Here is a 26,111-nt window from a genome sequence, read left to right as displayed (position 1 = left end):
CCATAATGAATAATGGTAAAGTTTTAGAAATTCTCCCTGATCAACCATGCTTTCTTTTTTTATCACGTCTAACGCATTTTAATATTCTCAACTCATTCCTAACTTAATCCAAAGCTTAGACGCTGCATAAAAGTTTTTTGCATTGCAGGAAAGAGAGATAAAGAAATAAATGAAGCATAAAAAGGCGGTCAAATAAAGGAGACTCCAGCGCTCAAGGCTTATGAAGCGTTACTCATGCTGGTCTCGCAGCAAAGCCCCTTATCCGACAGGTGATTTTCACCAGGTGAACGGGAAGGGGAGGGGCTGGTGGGCTTTTAAAAGCAAAAACAAGCCATTCTCCCGTGCTGCTAAATATTTATTGTTTAAACAAAAAGAGGTCTGCATTCAGCATCTTTGATGTTCTTTTAATTCAACCTGAACTGAGCAGCCTTTGATGCTCTCAGAACAAAGAGTTGCTGGAAGTGTCATCAAAAAACCAAACATGCTTCACTCACGACTGTTTGCACGGCTTTTTGTTTCGCTTTGCTTATTTCAAGCACTGCGTTTCCATCTGCAAACACCGCCAGGCTTTTAACATTGATCATTATAGTGCACGCGGGCTGTCTGAGCTCGCAGAGAAAATTCACCTGCATGCTTTAATTCTGATGTCAATAACAAGCAGGACTGAAATATTTGTTATTTATCATTTGAAAGCACTTTACAGTGGAAAACTAAATTTAGTTCTGCTATTCATATTAGTAGTAAACAACTAAAATTTTGTTTTTATAAAAAAATTACAACAATAGTTTTGCGCATTTGTTGCTTTTCCTTTGTGCCACATTTTATGAGAGTTTAATTTTATAGAGATCAATAAATATTCAATTTTGAATTTTATAAACATGCAAAACATGTGCTGTAAGTTATTAATTTTATAAAACAATGCTTTAATCAAAATAACTTTACAACAACTAATCCCAACTTAAGCTGGTCAGCTGAATCCACATGGTGGCCCAGGAAAAACAAATCCACCTGCAAAGAACGTCGATGTAGACAACAATTGAACACAGACGCGATGAGAATCAGACACAGCCCATAAAATGCCACATTCCACCTGACTCTATGAGCATAGAGAAAAGAAATGCCCTGTCAACAATACAGTGCCACCAAAAAAATATATAGGCATTTCAGGAAAAAATTGGAAAATGTGTGCCGGAATCATTCCACTGCAGGTATGGAGGATACATTTTTTTTCTGACTACAACTCAATAATACATTTAAAATTGTGAATACTCTAAAATGCTAGCAATATGATTTATTAAATTATGAAACAAAAAAAATCCAACAATATATATTGATACATATATATATATATATATATATATATATATATATATATATATATATATATATATATATATATATATATATATATATATATACACGTGGCCAATAAAAAGGCATGCGTAAACATACATATCAAACAACTACCAAAGCTAACTTACACATTTATGTACAAAAGCAAACTTTGACGCACCCACAGAAATATGATCTCAGTTAAGTTTATAAATTTCAATTTAAAGAGACAACCTAAAATTTTGAAATTTTGCGTAATTAAAATGTTAATTCTGAGCACATGTCTTGCGGTTTGTTGATGAACAATTTGTCTCTTCCATTTTGCTCAATCTGACATGAAGCTCAAGCGATGGACAGCATAGCTACATTAAATCTGTTAATTCTGAGCTCTTCAACCCACTAAATTATTTCCAGAAGTCCATCCGCTTTCAGTGTCCATCATAGGAGATTTACGCCACACATCTGATCGCATTCTCCAGTTTCACCAAAAAAATCTTATTTTACAGCAAACACTGTATATGGGATTGATCAAATTTGAAATTTTATTGCAGCAGTAACTTATTTTTACTTCTGCAGACTAAAAAAAAAACAAATTTAGTTAAATAATAAACCTTTAGTGCTGATGACAAAGCAGGTGGAAAAAATAAAAAAGCTAAATTTACATTTTGAAAAAAAATCTTTCTGTTCTCTTTCACTACATTCGACAAGCAAAATAAAAAAACTATCCCCAGGTTTAGCTCATCCTCCGCTACCCTTCTTAAGCAAACAAACTCCTTGATTACATGTAAACAAACACAAAGGGATTTCTGAATGTTGAAGAGCCGTGATCAATTGAGCCTCTCAGCCCTTATTTCCTGCTCCCTCAGCTACGTTTTCCTGAGACAAACAGTGGCATGTTAACAAAATAACACTCTACTGTATTTAGTAAACAGCTAATCGCCACAAATGGTTTCCGCCGTCTCTATCTCATAAACAGTAGAGCGCAGCAGTTTCAATTAACCCTGTGTCTTTCACCACACACCATTTCCAACTCGGAAACAGACTTCGGCCGCGCACATACGGAACGCATTGGGCCCTCGGCAAACAACGGCACGCCGTGGGTCTGAGCGCATGGGGGCTTATCAGGAAGAGCTTAATGCAGTCAAACGTATACTTTATTAAAACAAACACGGTGCGTAAACAATTCAAATCAAGCGAACCATTATGAGGTAATTAGATAAACAGGGTTATTGTGTAGAGGATTATTAACACAATCCTGCAAAAACAATGCAATTCAAACAACAGCTGCCGGAGTTGTTCTACAATAAAAGTGCATTTAAAAAATAAAAAAAACAAGCTATAAAAATTACACAACAAAACAGCTCTAAGATGTATTATTTACACAATTCACCGGACAACACACAAAATTTAAGTCCTTGTAAAATGTACCGTCCTGATGCCCCGAACAAAAAAACAAAACCCCGCACAGTGCTGCCGGTGGCCGCCTGTCGATGTCCCACAAGACCCCGATCCGCACTCGGCCCGCCGATCCGTCCACCCTAAAGCATTCCCGCCCGCAGCAGATGGCATTGGATGTCAACTGCTATACTGAAATGGTTTTGTTTATTCTGCCAGCTGTATAGGATCTTTTGTGGAGAGTCTGCTGTATTTTACTAGCTGGATGGAAAATGGCAAGTCACTGAGCAGAAGGATATCCCAGACCGAAAACGGAGCCATTATTTACATTCTTATCTCTTATTTCAATACACCTGTTATGAGGTATTAGAAAAGTTTTCCTCACCTCGGGAATAAGGAGAGGGGGAAAAGATTAATTTCCAAAAAAAGGTATGAATCAGGTGTAAGATCTCAGGTGAGAGAGAGAGAGTCACTGGGGATTTAAATTTGAGCGGCAAATGGTGCCAATGATATGATGGCTTTCTTACAATCTTAAAATTAATTTAAAACTATAAAGGCTGTATGTCATGTATTGTGAATTAAATAAAATATATGCATACTTGATCAAAATATTTTGAGAAATGTATAAAGTGAAATGCTCTAAATGCTGTAAAATATTTTTGTTTTAAAATACTTTTATTAACAAATAAACGTGTTTTAAAAATAATCTAACACTAAAGCAATTTTGGTTGTTTAGTTTTATTAATTATTTTTTGACAATAGTGTTGTTGACAGTGCTGTCATAAAATAATTTATATTATATTGTTTACAATCTTTCCAATATGTAGTTAATAATACAGAGTTTCTTCCTATATATGAATTTTATAAAACAGATTTAAAAATTGTTTATAGTTTTATCCAATTTTATTCATTTCTGAAACAAATTGTCAGGGATTTAAAATCCATGGCATTTAGTCAATCTAAACACCAACATTTTAAAATATCAGAAAATGTTTTTTCAAAATGTCTCAATTCAACAGTATTCTGGTTGTATTTAGCTAGATTTACAAACGTGCAAAGTTTACAACTGACAGAGAAAGTTTAAAAGTAAAACAAAAAAATGCCAAAATGCCAAATACAGAAGAAAACTGACTGTTCACGTATAACCAAATTAGTACTTACTACAATTATGGTAGAATCCTTGTATTTATTTCTTGTATTCCTCCTATTTTTGCAATGTTCTGTTGACAGTCTGTCCGTTCCAGAGCAATAAAGAACTTCTTAAAAAAAAAAACTTTCACTTGGTTCGATTGAAACGCACAGATTACCGATAAAAGACAACTTTTTTCTTTTTCATTTTAAGGGTGGAAAGCCGTGGAGTCCCATGCTAGATCTCAAGAGACAGACTCCGAGCAAGAACGAGAGTTGTCCGATTACTGCTGCAGGCAGTGACCAGCTAGTGTCTGAGAAAGAAAAAAAAAGAGTAAGAGAGAGAGAGAGACAGTCGAGAGAGAGTGAGCGAGCGAGTGAGAGAGGGAGGGAGCTTGCAGTTTGAAAGCGCAATAAGTTGCTTGCTTCTCTCGAACAGGAAGACTTTAGTTTGGAGGAGGCACAGGGGAGTTTTTTTCACACCAGTCCTCCATATGTCATTCACTCACAGCTTTAAGCAATATAGCCCTTCGCTAGATTGTATCAGCGATCTTAAGACAATGAAACTGCAGAGGCTTTATGCATCTTTTTTTCTAGTCTGTAGGATCCCGCGGCTCAGCGATCACACACACGTAGCCCCAAGGCAAAGCTTTTTTTCCTCTTCCATTTATTTTTATTTTCTCCTTTCCCACAACGCAGTTCTTTTTTGTGCCTGATTTTGTTTCCCGACAAAGGATCTTAGTGGATACGTGTAAATAAATATAGTTTATTTTACTGGAGCAAACTCGCTTGTCCGAAACCCTCCATCAACAAGTCGAGCGCTCACTGCTGTTTGTAAGGTAATGAGTGGTGTCTGTCTGCTCCAGCTTATTACTTCATTTGTTTTCAAAGTTTACCTTCTCTACTCCCTCACAATGGAAGACTACCAAATGCAATCTATCACATTCTATAGGACAGGCATTCCTACTGAGAACGAGCTGGGGATTTATATTGCTCTAATCCAGGATTGCAGATGCAAAACTTAAAATTTAAATGAAAATAGAATAAAATGAATGAATAAACAAAATAGTATATATAATATATAAGAAAGCTTTTTTTATAATAGCAATAAAGCATTTTAAAAATAAATAAATTAAGAGAAAATAATAAATGACATATAAACTATAGTTTAATATAAACTTTACGAGGCTGTTTCCGGGATAGGGCTTATCCTAGTCCCAGACTAAAATGCATGTTTGAGCTGTCTTAATTTAAGGAAACACTTAGCCCCGACATGTCTTAGAGGATTAGTCCATTTTCTTAAAGAAAGTCCAGATAATTTACTCACCACCATGTTTTCCAAAATGTTGATGTCTTTCTTTGTTCAGTCGAGATGAAATTATGTTTTTTGAGGAAAACATTCCAGGGTTTTTCTAATTTTAATGGACCCCAACACTTAACAGTTTTAATGCAGTTTAAAATTGCAGTTTCAACAGAGTTTCAAAGACTCTAAACAATCCCAAACAAGGCATAGGGGTCTTAGCGAAACGATTGTCATTTTTGACAAGAAAAATAAAAATATGCACTTTTAAACCACAACTTCTCGTCTATCTCCGGTCCTGTGATGCGCCAGCACGACCTCACGTAATACCTCAACACGTCAAGAGGTCACGAATGCGAAACTGCGCCGTGGAATGATACTTATTAATGTCTTTGTGTCAGTTTTATTCTTATCTTAAAGGATTAGGCCATTTTCTTAAAAAAAAATCCAGATAATTTACTCATCACCATGTCATCCAAAATGTTAATGTCTTTCTTTGTTCAGTCGAGAAGAAATTATGTTTTTGAGGAAAACATTCCAGGATTTTTCTAATTTTAATGGACTTTAATGGACCTCAACACTTAACAGTTTTAATGCAGTTTCAAAGGACTCTAAACGATCCCAAACAAGGCATACAGGTCTTATCTAGCGAAACGATTGTCATTTTTGACAGGAAATTATTTTTTGCACTTTTAAACCACAACTTCTCGTCTATCTCCGGTCCTGTGACGCGCCAGTGCGACCTCACGTAATTGCGTAATGCCGTGGAAAGGTCACCTGTTACATATATGAAACACACATTTGCGGACCATTTTAAACAATAAACTGACACAAAGACATTAATTAGTATCATTCCACGGCATAGTTTCGCATTCGTCATCCGTGGCCTCTCGACGTGTTGACATATTGTATGAGGTCGCGCGGGCACATCACATGACCGGAGATAGACGAGAAGTTGTGGTTTAAAAGTGCATATTTTTTATTTTTCTTGTCAAAAATGACAATCATTTCGCTAGATAAGACCCTTATGCCTCGTTTGGGATTGTTTAGAGTCTTTGAAACTCCGTTGAAACTGCAATTTTAAACTGCATTAAAACTGTTACGTGTTGGGGTCCATTAAAATGAGAAAAATCCTGGAATGTTTTCCTCAAAAAAACATAATTTCTTCTCGACTGAACAAATAAAGCCATCAACATTTTGGATGACATGGTGGTGAGTAAATTATCTGTTTTTTTTTCTAATCCTTTAACATACATCAGTGGCATTGTTTTGTCTCAAGATGCACACCAGTGTTGTTTTTCTATGGTATGTTTGTAAAACTGCTTAAATGTCCTACTATAACTTCAGGATTATTTAAAACCCTGTCCGGGAAATATTATGTATATCACATTCCGTTAACAAAGGTCATGGGTTCAATTAACAGAAAACATAAAGTATTTAATACTGATTAAATGTAAAAGCACAAAAAATTTGACTGAATATATACTCTCTCTCTCTCTCTCTCTCTCTCTCTCTCTCTCTCTCTCTCATAATGTTCAAATGTAACTGGTTAACAAAACAGCAGGTGTTAATGGGAAACACGTTGGCTAAAAAGACACTCACACACCTTAATGCGTCAGTGCGCTGCAGTGGACTCAGCACCCATATATGGAACAGCAGGTCAACACGAGCAAATAGTATAAATAGAGCCAAGCTTGACTTGTCCTCACTTAGATGCGCTGTGCTACTAGAGCAGTTGACATGCAAATGCAGAGCCGTTTACGCTACAGATGTGCCTACAGGTAAAACCCAGCGTTTCACATTTCAGCCTCTGAAAATTAAATATATTGCATTTTGAAAAGGCTCTTGATAACTCAATAGAGTGATAAATGCAAAGGGGATCTCAAGTAACTACTCGTCATAGCTGAGGGGTGTATACACCAATCGAGTTATAACCCTCTCTCTCTCTATCATATAAAATTAACTTTCAATGTAATTTCGCAGTTATTTCAAAATTGCACGGCATAATTACCCCAAGTTGTTTACGTCTCCAAAGCGAACGCTTTCGTTTTCCCTCAAGTCTTCATCAGCGGAGAGGTTTTTAAAAGTATGTTTCGCATTACTGTACCATAAAACTATAAATAGCACAATAGAGGTGAAGGATTTCTCACAATATTCAGTAAGACTGAGATTAAAATTCTGACAGATGTACTACCCATTAAAATGTGAATGGTCGTAAATAACAACTAAATTCAAACTAAATGATTTTTTGCTTATAATAAAATGATATACATGCACTCAATATTAAATATAAATATTAAAAAAGCTAAATTATTTTCACCACTAATATGGCCTTTAAGAATTAGACAATCAGCCATGCAATGTTCTTATTATGTGCCTATGGTGGACTTAACAAAGATGCATTGATAGTCCTAGACTGACATCAGTGCTAAAACATTACTTGCCAAAAACTATATCAAGCTAGAAATATGAGAAGTGGGTAAGATTAAAAGTGAAGCCGTTCTTTATTAAGGATTATCTTGATGGGACCCTGCAGTCTAACTGGGAGGCTGCAGAGATGCCTGCTTGAAATTTAGACACATGGTGGATCTACTGTGTCCTGCGCTGCATAGAGGTTATCAAGAAATTATGTCACAAATGCACAATTATGCTATGATTCATGCACGGCCCACAGCTGAGCCACTAAAACCAACAGCCTGGAGTTGAGCTCATTACTCGCTAAAGTAATTCGGATGAAAGACAATAAATGGGTGCCCTGATGGAATGCCATTATTGCTATTGTATAGCAGGATTTCATACGAGGATGCATTTATACTACAGGCAATATCTGCATAAAGAATGCTGATAGAAATATGACAAAATATGACTATTTTGAAAAAGATTATTTTGTGAGAGATCATGTAATAATCATGAATCACATTGTGGGAGTTCATTCGTCATTTGTTTTAATACGTAACTCTTTAAAGCCACCTCTCCACCCCACCCCCAAGATATGAAACTTGAACCTGGTCTTTAATAAAAACAACATTTAACACTTCAAACTAAAAAAAGAAATACCAGGTGGAGTATTTTTCTGCTGAGAAAGGAGACCAAAAACTGTTTTTGCTCGTATACCTGACACGGACTATATATAGAACAGGAAGCACTGCTGATTGGTGCGTTTTTCACAAAGTTGATATTCAATTTTTCTTCATTCTTTGTAAAACGCTTATATTTTCTGTTTTGAAAAAGCACGGTACAAATATATCCCTTGAGTGGCAGATTTATTCCCAACTGCGCAGGAAAGACAAACTGGTGTAATGTGAGAACACTTAACCAGATTCATCATGTGATAAACACTTGCGATTCTTAAATTAACACGTACAAATGAGCAAAAAATTCAGATACATTATTGGTAAGAAACTGTTATTTCAACCTTGGCTGGGTTTCTCAAAAGCATCGTAAGGCTAGATCGTAAAAATTATCGTAGAATCATCTTAGATTTACGGGCCGTTTCCAAAAAGCTTCGTGACTTAAGTAGCACTTGAAAATCATCGTAGATCTACGAGTGTATCTACGAAGTGCATCGTAAAACAACAGAGTTACAAGGTCACCTGCAGGACAACCAGCAAATTGCACTCCTGCAATGACGATAATGTAATGTTTTAATTTATTGGGTTCTTCTTTGTTTATTTTATATTAAATATATAATATTATATATTTAAAATTCAAATGAGAAGTCAAATTTAAATGACTAAACATAAATGAATAAAGAAGGAAAACGTATTTGGTACGAAGTTGGTAAAAGTTTTTTTTTTGTATTTTGGTAAAAGTTTGTAATGGTTCCTAACGATTGCTGCTATAATTCATCTCAAAATTGTTTTGAAGGGAAATGGCATCTAATTAAAGAAACCAAATAAATATTTACGGTACAATGCAATAATCCATAATAATAAATAAACATAGATAATAAAAACAAATAATAATAATAATCTAAACTATAATATAAAATGCAGAAGGCATTTTGCAGTGGGATGAGTCCTAACTAAATACAGAAAAGAATATTTCATTATGCACAAATTATTAAAACATTTAAAAAGCCATTGAACAATTATGAATAATAATATAAAAAATATTAGTGCACATCGGTTGAAGATAATTAGCCTAAACAAGCTTCTGCTACAAATTCGAGTCATTCTATAGGTGACATATCAGCACAAACGGATAGCAACTCATAAGTAGCACTTAAAACCCAGCTGTGAGCGATCGTTTTACATGCATCTTTGGGAAACGCACATAAATGAACAAAGAATAATCGTTAAGTAGATTGTTATCGGGAAACCCAGCCCTGATCTCACAAGTATTGTACGTATTTTACGAGTTGGCTAATACATATAAATTTGTACGAAAAGTGAATCCTACAAAAACATACAATTATCATAAACAAACAATGTCACAGGGGCCAAAGCAAGGTGTACAAAAATGTATGAATGTGGTCGTACGAATTAGCCACCTTATAAATATGTACGAATTGGCATGAGATATCGTTGGTTATTTACAGCAGTGGTTCTCAAACTTTTTTGGCATGCGCCCCCCCCCCCACCCCTTGGGTATGATGCATCCTTTCGCGGCCACCCAAAAGAAAATGTATGACATAAAACATTCTAAAACTTTAATTTAATTAAACAAAACATATTAAATTATACAACGTATTGCTGTTGGTAAGTAGCCTTATTTTTCCGAGGTTTCATTACATAGAATTTATGATAAATTAATGTATTTTATAAAATGTCATAAAACTGGGGCCCCCCTGATGGTGCAATGTAGCACACAGTGAGAAATTATAAAAATACAAATATTTTTCTTGGGGTTGAATTGTTTTATTCAAGTCAAAAAAATCAGGTTACATCTAATGTAGCCAATATGCACCATGTGTTATAAATTATATGTACATTATAATTGATTTGCACTGTACCAAACATTGTCTATTGTGCATACACTGCCTCTAAGTTTAGCTCTACGGTGAGGTTATAGCACTTGCACTGCCGACTATCTGCACATCCCGTGTTACCAAGCAGTATCATATCGCATTCACAAACCAAATTCTTCGAGTAGATACCAAACTGTATCTAAATCAGTTCCCTATCAGGCTGGGTATGACAAATAAAAAGGATTCAAATTCGTAATCTGAAAAACTCAATCCTCTACCATTGCACTCGTAAGTAATGGGCGATGCTAAATTCGAACACGACGTACAAGAAGGTTTATGGATTAGACGGCCTCATCAGTGGGTGTTTTCTCTCCCCCTGTCTGATCTCACAGCCTGCACCATCAATCTCCCAAACTCCATTTGCTGGATCCAACCTGCAGTGCTTAATTTCATGGGAAGAAAGGAAAGCCAATCAGATGAAATCTGTTCGGAAGAGCACCATACCCACTATTCAAATACTGTCTTTATTTGACTCCAGGGCAATCTCTGATGATGATGACAGGTTGCTACCACAAGAAAGATTTCAACAGCACAGACAGATCATTTGAAAGCACCCTAAGGTAAATTACTAGAAAAACGAAGTGCTTTCAAGTGGTGAACAAAAACTGCAGCAAAGACCCATTTCTTTATAAACAAACATGTTTGTCTGTCAGGTTTGTCTGTCTTCCATGGTAGGGTTGATGAAAGTATTTTCATACTTATTCCTCAGAAACACAGCTTGATTTCTCCTCATCAGAATAATTCAGCCGGTTAACCACAAAAGGACGCTGAATAATTCAAAATTTGCAATCACAGGCAAGACAAACAGGGAGATTTCCAAAAGATGATACATATGTTTTGTGTTAAGTGAGTTACTTTTCTTTGTGTACATTCATGAGGATGAATTTTAAACTACAGTGATGTTTTGCGAGTCTAGAATTCATCATTTATTTAAGCAAAACGTCTGCTATTTTCAAATCAGTCATCCAAATGAACCTTAATCGTTATTTCTAAACAGCAATGAGATCAAATAGAGAGCAATCAGAGACCCTTTTTCATTTGTTCTCTGATTTAAAAACCGTAATAATCTCATATGTATTTTCAAGAGTTTTTTTCAAAGATCTCAACAATGTCTCAAACTGTGCTCAGATCCCAAAAATAAAAAGTTTAAACTTGAAATTATCCGAGTACATTATATCATCCATATTAATTAAACATCTGCACTGTTCAGAATTAATTCAGGATTAAACAATTTCTGACACTATGGGGTGATTTCCCAGACAGAGATTAGCTTAAGCCAGGACTAGGCCTTAGTTTAATTAAGAAATATAGCTAGTTTTAACAAACCTGCCTTAATAAAAACATTATGTGTGTGCATTTCGAGGCAAAACAAAGGGCACTGATATGTTTTAAGATATGTCAATGCAAGTTGTTTTCAGTTTGGACAGCCCTTACATTTATTTTAGTCTAGGACTCGTCTAATGCTGCGTTCACACCAGCTGCGGTTGAGGCGTCAAGTGCAAGTGATTATAATGTTAAGTCAATGTAAAGACGCGTTGATGCGCGTCTGGAGGTCTCACGGTGCGAATGAGGCGTTTAGTAGAGCCCGACCGATATATCGGCAGGCCGATATTATCGGCCGATATTAGGCATTTTCCAAACTATCGGTATCGGCATTCATAATGGCCGATAAATGAATATAAATTTAAAAAAACGGACGAAACAGCCTTCAACCATGTCATCATGAGTGTTGCCATTGTATAGTTTGTCCACCAGAGGGCACTTTACAACCTCCCTGTTGGCAACACTCACATCCTGCAACCAGCTGATCCAGCCAGAGTCGGGCAGAGAGAACAACAGTTAAGTGAGTTCATGGTGAGTTGGTCACGAGTTTCTTTTTTAAAATGCATTATCATATTATTTGAGTTAAAACTCATAAATAACTACAAATAACTAATGTTAGTGAAATCTGTTAATGTTTTGTTGCGCGTTTCTGAAAAAAAAAAATATATATATATATATATATATATGATTTTAAAACCAACAAACAATTGTATCGGTATCGGCCTTCAAAATCCTTTATCGGTCGGCCTCTAGTGTTTAGCGTGACGCGGTAGAACTAGCGCAAAATTGAGAGTTGCTGCGGGGAAACGTGCGAGTTGAAAAATCTGAACTTTGGCGGAAAAACATGCCGCATTAACCAATCAGGAGCTTGCTCTAGTAATGACGTGTTTACAGGAAGCGAGCGGAGTCGCAGAAGCCCCTCCCATGAAGCAAATTTCCGCATGAATGTTTTGATGACTAAAATTTCATGCGCGAATGAAGCGAGTACACTCAAAATGTTCAAGCATCCAACTACGCGCGGTAGACGCGAATTTGACGCCTCAAACGCGTCTGGTGTGAACCCACAGTAATCCCTGTCTGGGAAACCGCCCCATAGTACATGTACCTGGAGAAGCCACTGGTAAAGCTCAGTGGTAAAGCATCGTATCAGCAGCGCAAAAGTTCATGGGTTCAAACCCAGAGATCAGACATGTAAATAAAATATTAAAGTAGTAACGTTGTAATGCACTGTAAATTGCTTTGATGTTTACATTACATTTATCCAAAACAAAAAGCTTTATTAAAACAAAAGTTCACCCAAAACTGGAAATTCTGTCATCATTTACTCACCCTCATGTTGAACCTTTTTATTCTGTTGAGTACAGAAAAATATATTTTTATAAATGATGGTAATCACAGAGCTGACGTTACCCTTTGACTTCCATAGTACTTGCTTTCCTACAATAGAAGTCAATGGGTGCCATCAACTGTGGTTATCATTATTTATCAAAATATCTGCTCTTGTGTTCAACAAAATAAAGAAACTCATACAGGGGGAGTAAATGAAAGAAATTTCATTTTTCGGTGAACTACCCCTTTAAATTGTGACACGTGGAATTGCTCAAGTCCATCAGAATAACCGTGTTTGTTTAAGAGAAGCACCAAAGACACTTCTGCTCAAGAGTGCACCACTTTATGAGCATTCAGACACACCTGGTGAAGGCCTATGAGGCTCCTCTGATCCTCTACAAGACAGTTTATGACCCTCCAGGAATCTGAAAAAGCACCAAACCAAGCAAACTACAGGGATCTATTACTCAAAATGAGACATCACAGAGGATCTCAATAATATGCAGGACAAACTCCCTACTGGTGTTTGTTCAAACAGTGGACTGAAGCTAGGGGCTGTTGTTAGAGATGAGAAAATGTTAAATTGTTTAGTTTAGTTTATTTATTTATTGTTCAAAACAAAACATTTAAAAGTTAATTCATACAGTTACATTAAACTGGGGGTATTTCCACTGTTTTGGATGTGTTGATGTCGACAAACTAAACTACCAAATGAGCTGCAGGTGTTGTAGTCATGCGAAACTCATCAAGACATCAGTGTAGAAACCAAGCCGTGTCTTCAACTAAAGACTTAAAGAGTGCACAACATAACTGGATTTGGAGTACAGAATATTTCAAAATATATATTTTTTATATATTATTTCCACCACCAATATAGACACACGTTTACTGTATAACCCTAATAAAATAAACCTACATCAAGTCATACGCATGGTAATGTAATGTGGAACACAGTAAGCCTTTATAGTCTGTAAATACAGTTAACCTGTTGACTCCCTTGAATTACGTATTGAGCATAGGGCAGGCATTAAAGTGAATAATTGATTGATTTCTTTTCCAGTAAAGGAACCTTTTAAACCCCTTTAAGCATGGGTATAACATAACTGGAATCTTACATTCCTGTATAAGAAAGGCTGTTGGACTCCTACTACTAAATTTAAATCAGCTGCGCCCTAAAATACCAATATGTTTCGTAATAAATTTTCAGGCCGCTTTCGAATGACTCCGCATGAGCATGCCGTGCGTCCGCAGGAACATTTGTCAGCGCAGGCCCGACTGTCTCGTTCTCTTCACTGGACATGGTCAGAAATATGGCATTCCCAACCTTCACAGCTGCCTCCCCCAATTGGGTCCAGGTCAGCAGAAGTGGCGCAGCCAGACCGCTGCCTCCGCGGCCCCCGGAATGGTCTCTCCCCTGCGGAGTGGACACTTTGGCTCTCAGGCGGAGGGATTAGTTTCAGCCCAGCAGAACTCCCAGTGGGGGAAGAGCCCTGAAAGTACAGAGGTTAGAGCCACTGCTTCCTTCCAGCCGGCTGACATTTGTGAAGCGGGGAGCCCACATAACAAAAACACATTAGGCAAATGTCTGCTTGGGGTTGTCTGTTTAAATTGGCCAGATGAAAGCCACTTTGATTGGGACACGGCCGTTCGGCACAATGGCGGTGGGCAGTTCCGGGGAAAGGGGCAGGCGCATGGAAGGAATGCGAAAAGGGGGATACGACCGTGTCTCGGTGTAAGAGAGAACTGGATATGCGTCTCAGCGGGTTGTGCAAATGTGCTAGATGATAGCACGGCTCAGAAAAGTGCAGCCTCGTTGATATGAAAACATTATAGGTTAAAGAAACACAGACATTGCGAAAGCAAAGAAAGGCCTATTGTTGAGTTCATTACGCCTGTTTAAGGCCTAAATTATCATCTGTACTAAATATATTTCCACACTTGCTCTTCAGGAAGCTATTTAGGAAGTATAATTAAATCAGTCAGTGCCGTTTACCATATATAATGGCAGGGCGTGTTGCTATCGGAAGGCAGATTTCGGATCATTTTTAACTCTGGCTTAGACATTTAACAGCTGAACTTCCTTCTCCTCATGTATATGCATTTAAAATAACACTTGGATTATTTGTATATGGAATGCCGTTCACTTTATAGGACAGGGAAGATGCTGCAGTGGCCCCTGAAGTGTGTGAATTATTAGCAGCCTAACTGGCCAGTAGTCGCCTCCCATCATGTTGGCGTCATAGAAAGTGACTTGAAGCATGACCAGAAGTTCAAAAATAACCAAAGGTTAATAACAGTTTAGGACTATGCATGAGAGAGCTAAAACACATGCTAATAGCATTCCCCAATGCGGCCTAACTCTCCGTGACTCCGTACACAGCTCTGGGTCTCGTCTTCTTAATTGGCAAAATTTACAAGGACAGCTGCCTTTGGTTTAAATAAAAAAAAAACTATCACCGCAAGTACTCGCAGCAGACGTTTCAAGGGCAAGTGCACCAAACACGCGCATCAAAATACTGCAGTTTTATGGAAGATCTCGTCTCGACTTGCCAACTTTTCCATGTTTATTTCCTCTTTACGTGTTCGGCGTATAGCTGCAGCAGTGCTCAGAAGGTGATTTCCTTCAAAAGGAAATGGAAATTGCCTTGTGGGATTTCAGGCCAATAATCTTTGAACTCAAAAATATGTTGGACCATACACGCAGGCCTCTTGATAACTGACAAGATGGCTGAAATCCCACTCCTACACAGCGGACATACTCTGAGGTGTAACAAACTTAAAAGTAAAGCATTTATAACAAAGAGATTTTATTCATTATCCAGATGTATGTATCAAAAAAGTTCTTTACAAACACGCGATCATGATAGATTTATTTCTGAGTGCCTAGACCGCAGGGAAAGGTTTTTATTGCTCTGCTGCATGTACTGTAGTATACTTGCTCCATGACTTCATTGGAGTGTATCAGATCGCAGCGTCTGAATGGGATGTGCAGGGTGGATTCCAAGTAATGGATACGCTGGAGAGGAAAAGTTGTTTCAAAACAGTATTTGAAGTTCACCTGATGGCATATCATCTTCACAGGACCTACTGACCTTTCACTAGACTTTGCCTACTGTCACATGATTGACAGCCATTAGAAATATTAAGAATATGAAGAGCTCAGATGCAAAAGCTGCTAAGTACCACCTCTGTTAAAAATTAGATAATTATGTTCTCAGTATAAATAATACGTTCATCAAATACTTAAAGGATTAGTCAATTTTCTAAAAAAAAAAAAAAATCCAGATAATTTACTCACCACTATATCATCCAAAATGTTGATGTCTTTCTTTGATCAGTCGAGAAGAAATTATGTTTTTTGAGGAAAACACTCCAGGATTTTTCTTATTTTAATGTGACTTTAATAGACCCCAACACGTAACAGTTTTAATGCAGTTTAAAATTGCACTTCAACGGAGTTTAAAAAAAACTCAAAACGATCCCAAACAAGGCATAAGGGCCTTATCTAGCGAAACGATTGTCATATTCGACAACAAAAATAAAAAATATGTACTTTTAAACTACAACTTCTCGTCTATCTCCGGTCCTGTGACGTGCCAGCGCGACCTCACGTAATACGTCATCACGCCGAAAGGTCGCGGATGACGTATGCGAAAGTGTTTACAAGTGTGGAGAAAAAGAACCGTTCCGACGTTGTTGCATGTCGAATGATACTAATTAATGTCTTTGTCAGTTTATTGTTTAAAATGGTGCGCAAATGTGCGTTTCATATATGTAACACGTGACCTTTCAACGGCAATTACTTAAAGTTGCGCTGGCGCGTCACAGGACCGGAGATAGACGAGAAGTTGTAGTTTAAAGTGCATATTTTTTATTTTTCTTGTCAAAAATGACAATGGTTTCCTTAGATAAGACCCTTATGCCTCGTTTGGGATTGTTTAGAGTCCCTTAAAACTCCGTTAAAACTGCAATTTTAAACTGTTACGTGTTGGGGTCCATTAAAGTCCATTAAAATGAGAAAAATCCTGGAATGTTTTCCTCAAAAAACATAATTTCTTCTGGACTGAACAAAGAAAAACATCAACATTTTGCATGACATGGTGGTGAGTAAATTATCTGGATTTTTTTTTAAGAAAATTGACTAATACTTTAACACACAAATCCGCAAAATCCCGGCTTCAGGCCATTCAGAAATACCAGTTTGTTGGCAGAATTTGCTAAACGCCACAATAATTTTACAGCAAAGTCCTCTGAGTGCACAGTAGAAAAACTGAATGAACGACGACATGTGTACATCATGTTTTTTACCCGATTAAAGGAGGTTTATCAAAAATATTAGTTTTTTAGCATTTTATTCAGAAAGGACAGTAAAAAGTAAGATTTTTGCATATATTTGGAGGGTTTTGCAGCAAAATTGGTTGAATGCCAATGAAATGCTAAAGTGACATTTGATAAGTAATAATAATAATAACTAATAATTTTCATTGCCATTAAGGTAAAATTTACTGAATCTAGAGCCTGATAAAAAATGCTTATTTACAAGAAAACATGTCAGGCCCACTTGCATCTGAGTTCCTTATAAAACAAAATGCTGATAGGACAATAATGATAAGGACAGTTCTAGGTAAAATATGCTTTTAGGAACCAAGAATCAAGGTTTAAACCAGATGTATGAATTATTGTTCAGCACTATTGTGAGTGAAACTGTTGAAACTTCCATTGCAATACACCAAAAAACAAAGTATGGGCTCCAAGCATCTGCAATGCTTTTCATTTAATTTCTTGTGAGTAAAATGTTTATATGAGACGCTGAGTCACATTTTTTATTTTGTGAAAATAAAATGAGAATAATCGTAATGCTCTTGAATGTCTTTGAGTTTGAAGATCCTCTGCATCCAATAAAATTAGCAGGCTGTCCGCATGCTGAGTGTTTGGCTTTCATCATGAATGAAGATAAACTAAAAAAAGGACGATGAAATTTGGGCTCAGATGGTTAGCATATGATGCAGTTTTGCCAAGAGCGCAAGGCTCGCTGCCACCTATAAAGCCTTACAAGGCATATGGAGAAAATTGATTTGTCATTTATTTTATATTCTTTAAAAACAAGACCAGTAAATTGGTTAAATAAACTGAGTCATCTTACTCTAAACGCAGTCTTTTAATGCTGTATTGCATTAGCATTGTCTGATCCTTAACATCAGTGTAAAGCAGTTTTTTGGATGAATGTTGAATAAACAAGAAATCAAAGCGTCTGAGGGGTACGACTCGGTGCTCACAGCTAGATTGACCTATAAATAGAGGAGCGTACCATGGTAACACATGTCTCAGTTACACGACTCGAAACTTTTAATAGGCCTCAAAAACTTCCTGTTGCCGTGGATACAATGCACAAGAACAGCCCAGGACTTGGATGTGAAACAGGTAGGACTGGTCAGGCCAATTAGATGAACCATTTGCTTGAAAGAAAGCTAGCAGAGGAACATTCATTGTAATTGGGGGGTTGTTCGTTTACCGGGGAAGGAATTGTTCTCTCGTTTGGCCGCACCTGGCTTAGACTATCTAGAAGAATGGAAATGACACGCAGCTTCAATTTTAATGGGTACTCAGCATAGACAGCTGTCATTTCTGTGTTTAGAAGCATATCAGAAAAGTGGATTAGTCAGGTAAGGCCCGTTTCGAGATTGGAAAATAAATTTATATTAAATATTTAAATATTTTTAAATAAAAATAAACATTTGGTAATATGTTGTTTTTGCCAAGATAAATTGAGAGATGTATGAGAAAAGTCAACAGTGTTAACAATGTGTTTTGGTTTCATTTATTTATTTTATTTATTCTAGAGATGCACCGATATATCGGCCAATAATCTGTATCGGCCGATAAAAGCTATTTTTCGGCCATCGGCCATTGGCTAATAGTTGAGAAATTATCATCTGATTATTCTTGTCAGGTAAGGGCAGGATGTGTATTTAACTGTGATGTGTGTAAAAAAGTGTTAAGAAACATCATAAGCTTGATTTTTAGTGTTGATAGTAATTAAAGCAACACTATGTAGTTTCCATGTAAAAATTACTTACAGTTCCCCCATGTGGTTGAAAAGCGCAACAGTGCCTGGTATCAGACACTCTTCTGCAGGCAGGGGGAGGGGCGGGGCTGTGTGCTCTACCCTCCACCGCCACTTTCAGAGTGTGCTTGTAGCAGCTAGGAGTCTGCTCAGGTTGCAGCAACAGTACAATTTGTCCAGTTAAAAGTTGTTCTATAACTGAAATAATTTTAGAGACATTATTTAAAGGTAAAAAAAACTACATAGTGTTGCTTTAAATGAATATTATTGAATTAAAAAAAATAAGAAATAGTATTTTATTTATTCAGAATTAAGTTAATGTGAGTTAAGAATGTTAATTTGACTAACAGGTTTGTTTATTACTAAGACCAGTTACAGGTTTCTTTATTACTTATTGTTTATTATTATTAAGACCAGTTACTTTGTATCGGTATCGGCAGATATCACCTCTAATAATCAGGTATCGATATCGCCAGATATCACTTCTAATAATCGGTTATCAGCAGATTTCACCTCTAATAATTTGTTATCGATATCGGCAGATATCACCTCTAATAATCGGTTATCGTATCGGCAGATATCACCCTTAAAAATCGGTTATCGGTAGCGGCAGATATCACTTCTAATAATTGGTATCAGCAGATATCACATCTAATAATCAGTTACCGGTATCGGCAGATATCACCTCTATAATCGGTATCGGCAGATATCATCTCTAATAATTGGTTATCGGTATCGGCAGATATCACTTCTAATAATCGGTTATTGGTAGCGGCAGACATCACTTCTAATAATCGGTATCGACAGATATCACCTGTAATAATCGGTTATCGGTAGAGTAATTTTGTATCGGTGCATCTCTATTTTATTCCATTCATTTTTGGGCTAAGGTTTTACGTCAATAAGATTCTCAACAAACAGACCAAATTTTGCTTTGTTTAAGCCTGCATTTCTGGTGTTATGTTTGGACGGCTATTGCTAGCTGTTTACTGGGCCCACTTTAATTCAGGGACATTAATCTGCTTATTAAAATGGCATATAATGTATTATGGCTAGTTTAATTATCATGCTCATCTTTATCACTGGATCATCATTTGATAAGTTCCTGTTGCCATGATCAACAACAAAGAATAAAAATGACAATTTAAATGTGCATCACCGTTTCAATACACTTATAACCTGGTTAAAATAAACTTAAAATAGTAAAAAAAACTAAAACATTGTTTTTCTATAAAATACCGTCCCCAATTGATTAATAAATTCATCCGTCTCCAGAGGTTTTTCTGCATTTACCGCCATGAGGAATGACCCATCACATGATGACTATGCTACTTACAAAATTACAAGCTAGTTGAAATTCGGTCCCACAGAACGTCTGCTCTGGGCCTGAATAATTGATCAGATATTGAAAAGCTCTAATACAAGGAGGCAGCCTGCTTTGCAGTCAACGTTCTTGTCCACAGCCACCGTATAATCTCTAATACATAAAGGAAAGGGCTGATTAGGCAGAAGAGTGCAAATGTTGTTTCTTATTTTTATCCCTCTAGGAGAGCAGAATTCGAAATACAAGATTAGGTTACCATGCCGCAATCTGTCATGCTAAGGAAACACGCCCAACTGTTAAAGCTCCCTGCCGCACGGAGTAACACGATCAGCACAAACCAGCATATTTATGACATACCGTAAACAACGCAACGCAGACACATAAACACAAACTTTTCCCATTTTTTAGATGGGACGCTCAGTAAACATTTGTCATAAAAGAACGCTAACTCAAAAGGATAGATGGCAAAACAAAATGATAAACACTGAATTAAAGATTACTCAGCCATGCCACCTCACAAAAACAAAGCCTAACTCGATGCATGGCCATAGCTGTCATACACAAACAAAAAACATAGTTTGTGAATTGACCAACCCTGTCTCACCTGCACAAACCATCTCAGACCCTCGACATGCCAGCTGTTGTCTCCTTAATAAATTGAACTTTCAACAAAAGGTGATGAATTGAAAAATGTTTAGCAGCCTGATCAATTATTTACCTCGTATCTCACTTAAATCAGCCCTTGATGAATAATTAAAATTAATCTCATTACAGGAGATTTCATTATGAGATAATTTAATTAAATGAAAGACCTCAATGGTCTGAGACTTGTGCTTCCAGCATCGGTTAATGGGATGGGAATGGGACACAAGAGTGGGAGGTTATAAGCACAAGCACATACATTATTCATAGCTTCTTCTAAGTAAGAACAAATCAATAAGAAGTTGTCAACTTATCAATGTGTTGAATATATTTAAGAGATACAGTTTAACAGCCTGGCAATGGCTTCTTCAATTTGGTCATTTTTAGGGTATAAAAAAAACCCACCTAAAATGTATGTATTGTTTTGTCCTGTACTACATCACTAATAGAGAAGTACTGTAGTGAGAGAGTGAGTTTATTTTCTAAAAGTCCACAGGGACCCAAACTACGTCATCTGTCCGTCATTTAAAACATTTAAATACGCCTTGGCTTTGAAATGATACACCTATGCATTAAGGCTAAATGTGCAGTTATGCGGACAAGAACAAAAAGTCTGACATGGGGGAACAACTTTCCCGCTGAGGTCAAACGTTCCTCTGTCCAAATTACGAAGGGTACAGCTCGTACACCTGATCCCAAAAATAAATGATATCACAGTCTTGTGGGAGCCATTAGGAAGCATTCTTTGTGGCGAGTTTTTTGTGTGTCTTGTCTTAGGAGCACTTAAGAAGCAGGAATTCCTTCGGGCTGGTGATACACATCTAGGTAATGTTCCGGCTAAAGCCATTTTGTGCCATCCGGATATCAAGTGTTAAAGTTTCACACACTCACAGGCACGCTCACCAAAATGAAATTGTATCATAACGCATGTGGGTTTAAGTCGCAGTAGTGCATGTTGCTTGCATAGCGAAGGAATGCTTGAATGAGTCACGCGTGACTGTTTGAAAATGCCACGCTGTGACGCATTACAATATACCTGTATAATGTTACAGGTAATGTTTAAATTTCAACTATGAAAAATGGTCTACTATACTGTATATCATGCTTCCTGTTTATTATAATATTATATTATTAACGTAAAATTATAGTTTGAATTTATATATTTGAATAAATGTATCATATCATATACACAGTGTTTTATTATTATTCATATCCTTCAATAATGCGAGGCAGAGGACAATATGCCTTTGAATCTCATTTTAGCATAATGTATATTCAGTCATATGCTTCAATTTAAAAGAGGAAATCATGACTATAAACATTAGCATTTTGTGCAAACAACTGGGTAATTTGTTTAGCCTCATAATAAGCTGGAGATGGCATACAATGCAAGAAGGGCTTTTGGTTTTAAAATGAATAAAAATTGATTGCGTCCCAATAAAAAACGAATTGGCAGAGTGTTAACTGGATTCCAGTCAAACGTCTGTAGCAGTCCCTGGTCGCTTTATTGTGTGCTAATGCAATAGAGCACACTTAGCAATAAATGCATCTTTCTGATGAGCTCGGAGAGGTTTTCCAAAATGGCCTGATGAAATTGTCCAAATTAGATTAGGCTGAGCTGCTAATGACTCTTAAAACAAAGGAAAATCTCCAAATAAAATTAGCCGAGCCTCTTGTTCTCTAAATAAATCATATGTAAATTACTGTCATTGGAAAAAAGATGCCTGCCTGGAGGGTAAAGGTTTCATTATCTCAATGGGCTTGGAACTCTAATAAGGAGGCTCCTCAAAGACAATTAAAACTTGAAAATAAATCAGAGGATATGCAACTTACTTGCAGGAAGCTTATATTTAAACTGAAAATTTGGGTTTGATAATCCTTGGGGCAGTTTGACTTCTCAACATGTTTGCTAGACATCCGATTGTATCATGTTGTGACAGTGTTGCGTTGCCTTGGCATTTCCAAAAGCACTTGATCTAAAATTCTGCTTAGATTTAAGATACATTTTGTTTGTGACAGCTTTGAAAGAAAATCATCACTTGTGTTTTTCACAAACTGTATGACTTTCTTTGTTCTGTGAAACAACTTAATGGTGACCATAATTCACCAATACTGACTAAGGTCATGTCAATGATTGAAATCAATGAGTAAAATCAAACTGTGATGCTCCTAATTTCATAATGACATTATGAGACTTTAGTCTGGATTTCACAGACAGGGGCAGTTTCCCGGACAGGGTTTAGATTAATCCAGGACATGGCCTTAGTTATTTTGGGGCATTTAAGTAGTTTTTATAAACATACCTTACAAAAAAACTAATGGCACTCATATATGTTAAATGACAGATGTATTTAAATTAAAGGGCCCATTTTCCAGCTCCCCTAGAGTTAAACATTTGATTTTTACAGTTTTGGAATCCATTCAGCTGATCTCCGGGTCTGGCGCTACCACTTTTAGCATAGCTTACCATAATCCATTGAATCTGATTAGACTCTTCTGTAGTTACATTGTGTACTAAGACTGACGGAAAATTAAAAGTTGTGATTTCTAGGCAGATATGGCTAGGAACTATACTCTCATTTTGGCGTAATAATCATGGATTTTGCTGCCGTAACATGGCTGCAGCAAAGGCAATGATATTACGCACTGCCTGGAAAATCGCAACTTTTAATTTTCCGTCGGTCTTAGTACACGTTTAACTTCAGAAGAGTCAAGTTTTAAATAGAAAAAATATCAAAATTCTTTGGTTATTTTTGAGCGTGATGCTAATGGTCTAATCAAATTCAATGGATTATGCTAAGCTAAGCTAAAAGTGGTAGCGCCAGACCCGTAGATCGGCTGAATGGATTCCAAAATGGTAAAAATCAAATGTTTAACTCTAGGGGAGCTGTAAAACGAGCCTATTTTCAAAAAAAGTAGAGTGTCCCTTTAATTATACTTCTTCTTAACAACATTAAAATGAAAAATGTCTAAACTGTTGTAAGCTGAACTCCGAATCTGTTTCCTTCATGCCCCCTCTCACTACAACACTGACATAAACCAAACAGGCCGATATGACAAGCCTTCAGCAATTACTACAGCAAATAAACAGAATGAATGACGTTTGAAGAACGGCAGAGTGTGACTCAATACAAACACAGGGATTTCAGTTGCTTAGGTACACCTAACCGCTCTAGTGTTCCTGCCATTCAGGTTAATTCTGTGTATTGTTCACATTATATCCCTGTTTGACCTGGTGAACGCGCTAAGCCCTGCTGAAGAAAAGAACGCAGGGGAGTCAAAACACTCTTACAGGTGCTGGTAAAATAGGCGAGGATTTGTTGTATTGTTTTCTTGGTGTACGCATACGCTGCCAATTCACTGACAATAAGAAGAAAGAAGTGAAATAAAAATTACAGACGGAAGGAGAAAAAAGACAGAAAGAGAATAAAGCAATAAACCACGAGAGGTTGTGCGATATAGTGACTTGCCAGGTAAGGGGCAGGTGCGTAATGCGGCTAGATGGGAAGTACAACAAAAAATAGACAATGTATAGTGTTTGTTTAACGTGCAAAAGGGTTTAAATCCTGACCTAAACCAGGTAAGACTAAAGCCAAAACATACAGCAAATGACATGAATTTGGGTACCCAAACAACCACAGTAAAATCACAGTAGAGAAATACCAATGTAAACAAACGGTGCTAAATAGCACTAAAAGTGGTTCTTGGCTCGTAATCATAGAGGAGCCATTTTTGGTGCTATAGCACCTGTGGAGAACCATGCGGGGGTCATAAAGCACCACATACGGTTCTACATAGCACAATATGGTTCTACACAGGTGCTACACAGGTACTTCATCTGTGCTATATGGCACTTAGAATGGTTCCTATGATTACGAGCCAAGAACCACTTTTAGTGCTATTTAGCACCATTTGTGTACAAGTGTATGATCCAATATTCAATAAATATAATTAATAGTAATAAATAATAACAGAATATACATTTTCTGAAACAAGCAACACAAAAAAGGACAAAACTTTACCTCGCTGGGGTATCTATAGGTTCATTTTTGTACCTTTATGGGTATATACATTGAAATATTGTACTTTTTGGGGTACAATATTATACCCTAAGGACTATAATGTACCTTGGAGGACCATTTTTGTACTAGTTAAAAATTTGGGGAACAAAACCTTCAACTGTACTAGTACATTCAACTGACCTTAGGATACCACCCCAGCAACAAACACATATTTTGACATGACGAGCAACACACATGACCATACAAACACATATTTTGAGGTCACGCCCCTCTGAAGAAAAATTAGGGCCACCGTTATACACTGTCAAAAAAGCTGTTATTGGGACGGTTCCTTTTTATAAGTTTTTTATTTGTACCATATAAGTACAGATATGTATACATTAGGTAATAATATGTAACTTTGATGCACTAATATGCAACCTTTAAGAACAAAGGTGAACTTTTTGGTAGAGTACCACCTCTGTGACACATTTTGTAGCTTTTTTCTGAGAGTGTATTATGTCTGGTCACAAGGTGCATTTATCACATTTTACTACAAACACAGCTTATCCGGCAAGGATTTAGAGATCTGAAATCTTTTATTAACTCTTTCCCCGCCAGCGTTTTTAAAAAAGTTGCCAGCCAGCGCCAGCATTTTTCATGATTTTTACAAAAGTTTAATGCCTTCCAGAAAATGTTCTTCTTTAAATATATAAACAAACAATATATCAGATATAAGAACAGATGCTCTGCTTTCAAACAAAAAATCCTACCTTCATTACTTCTCTTGTAATCACCTCTCAAATATGTGTAGGTTTCTTCAAAAACACCCAATTTTGAGCAAAAAGCTGAGATAATTCCATTTTTGTGAAGGACTTTTGATAGAGATCAGATGCAGAGCGATCTTTAAAACAAACAAGGAGTTCTTTCTCTTTCACGTGAGACGCTACTTCCGGGTTGTATAAGTTGCGCCACCTGGTGGATAATAGCGGTATTGCAGAAAAACGGAAAATCTCGTCATTGGCGGGGAAGCGTTTTCTCTTAATTGACGAGATATCTCGTCAATGGCGCTGAAAGAGTTAAAAATAACAACATTTATCAACTAGCAAAACTGGCATCAGACATTGGCACCTTGAGGTGGCAGGCAGTAAATGCACCGGCTATACAGGGTGCAGTTATCCCTATTGCTTTTTTTACCACATCTTTTTCTTCCCTTCGCCTCTCTATTAATGTGCCTGGACACAGAGCTCTGTGAACAGCCAGCCTCTTTTGCAATGACCTTCTGCGTCTTGCCCTCCTTGTGC

At 36.8% G+C, this 26,111-nt stretch overlaps 1 protein-coding gene across 8 annotated transcripts in view; it reads right to left on the bottom strand.

Moving 5' to 3' along the window:
- The window catches only part of eya1 (EYA transcriptional coactivator and phosphatase 1), a 100,809-nt gene that overhangs the window by 41,601 nt on the left and 33,097 nt on the right, over positions 1–26,111 (bottom strand). For 5 of the 8 annotated variants that reach the window (XM_055182236.2, XM_055182239.2, XM_073863639.1 and 2 more), the window contains exon 1: positions 3,889–4,180. The exons of 1 other annotated variant lie outside the window; for it this stretch is intronic. The gene's annotated coding sequence lies outside the window, so the exon portion shown is untranslated. Of the gene's footprint in view, positions 1–3,888; positions 4,181–14,100; positions 14,310–26,111 lie in introns of those variants that run through there. 2 more of the 8 variants (XM_073863637.1, XM_055182240.2) reach the window with 2 other exon arrangements.

The sequence above is a fragment of the Misgurnus anguillicaudatus genome, chromosome 25 (genome assembly GCF_027580225.2).
Source record: "Misgurnus anguillicaudatus chromosome 25, ASM2758022v2, whole genome shotgun sequence".
Classification (NCBI taxonomy): domain Eukaryota; kingdom Metazoa; phylum Chordata; class Actinopteri; order Cypriniformes; family Cobitidae; genus Misgurnus; species Misgurnus anguillicaudatus.
This window is presented reverse-complemented; position numbering and strand designations above follow the sequence as displayed.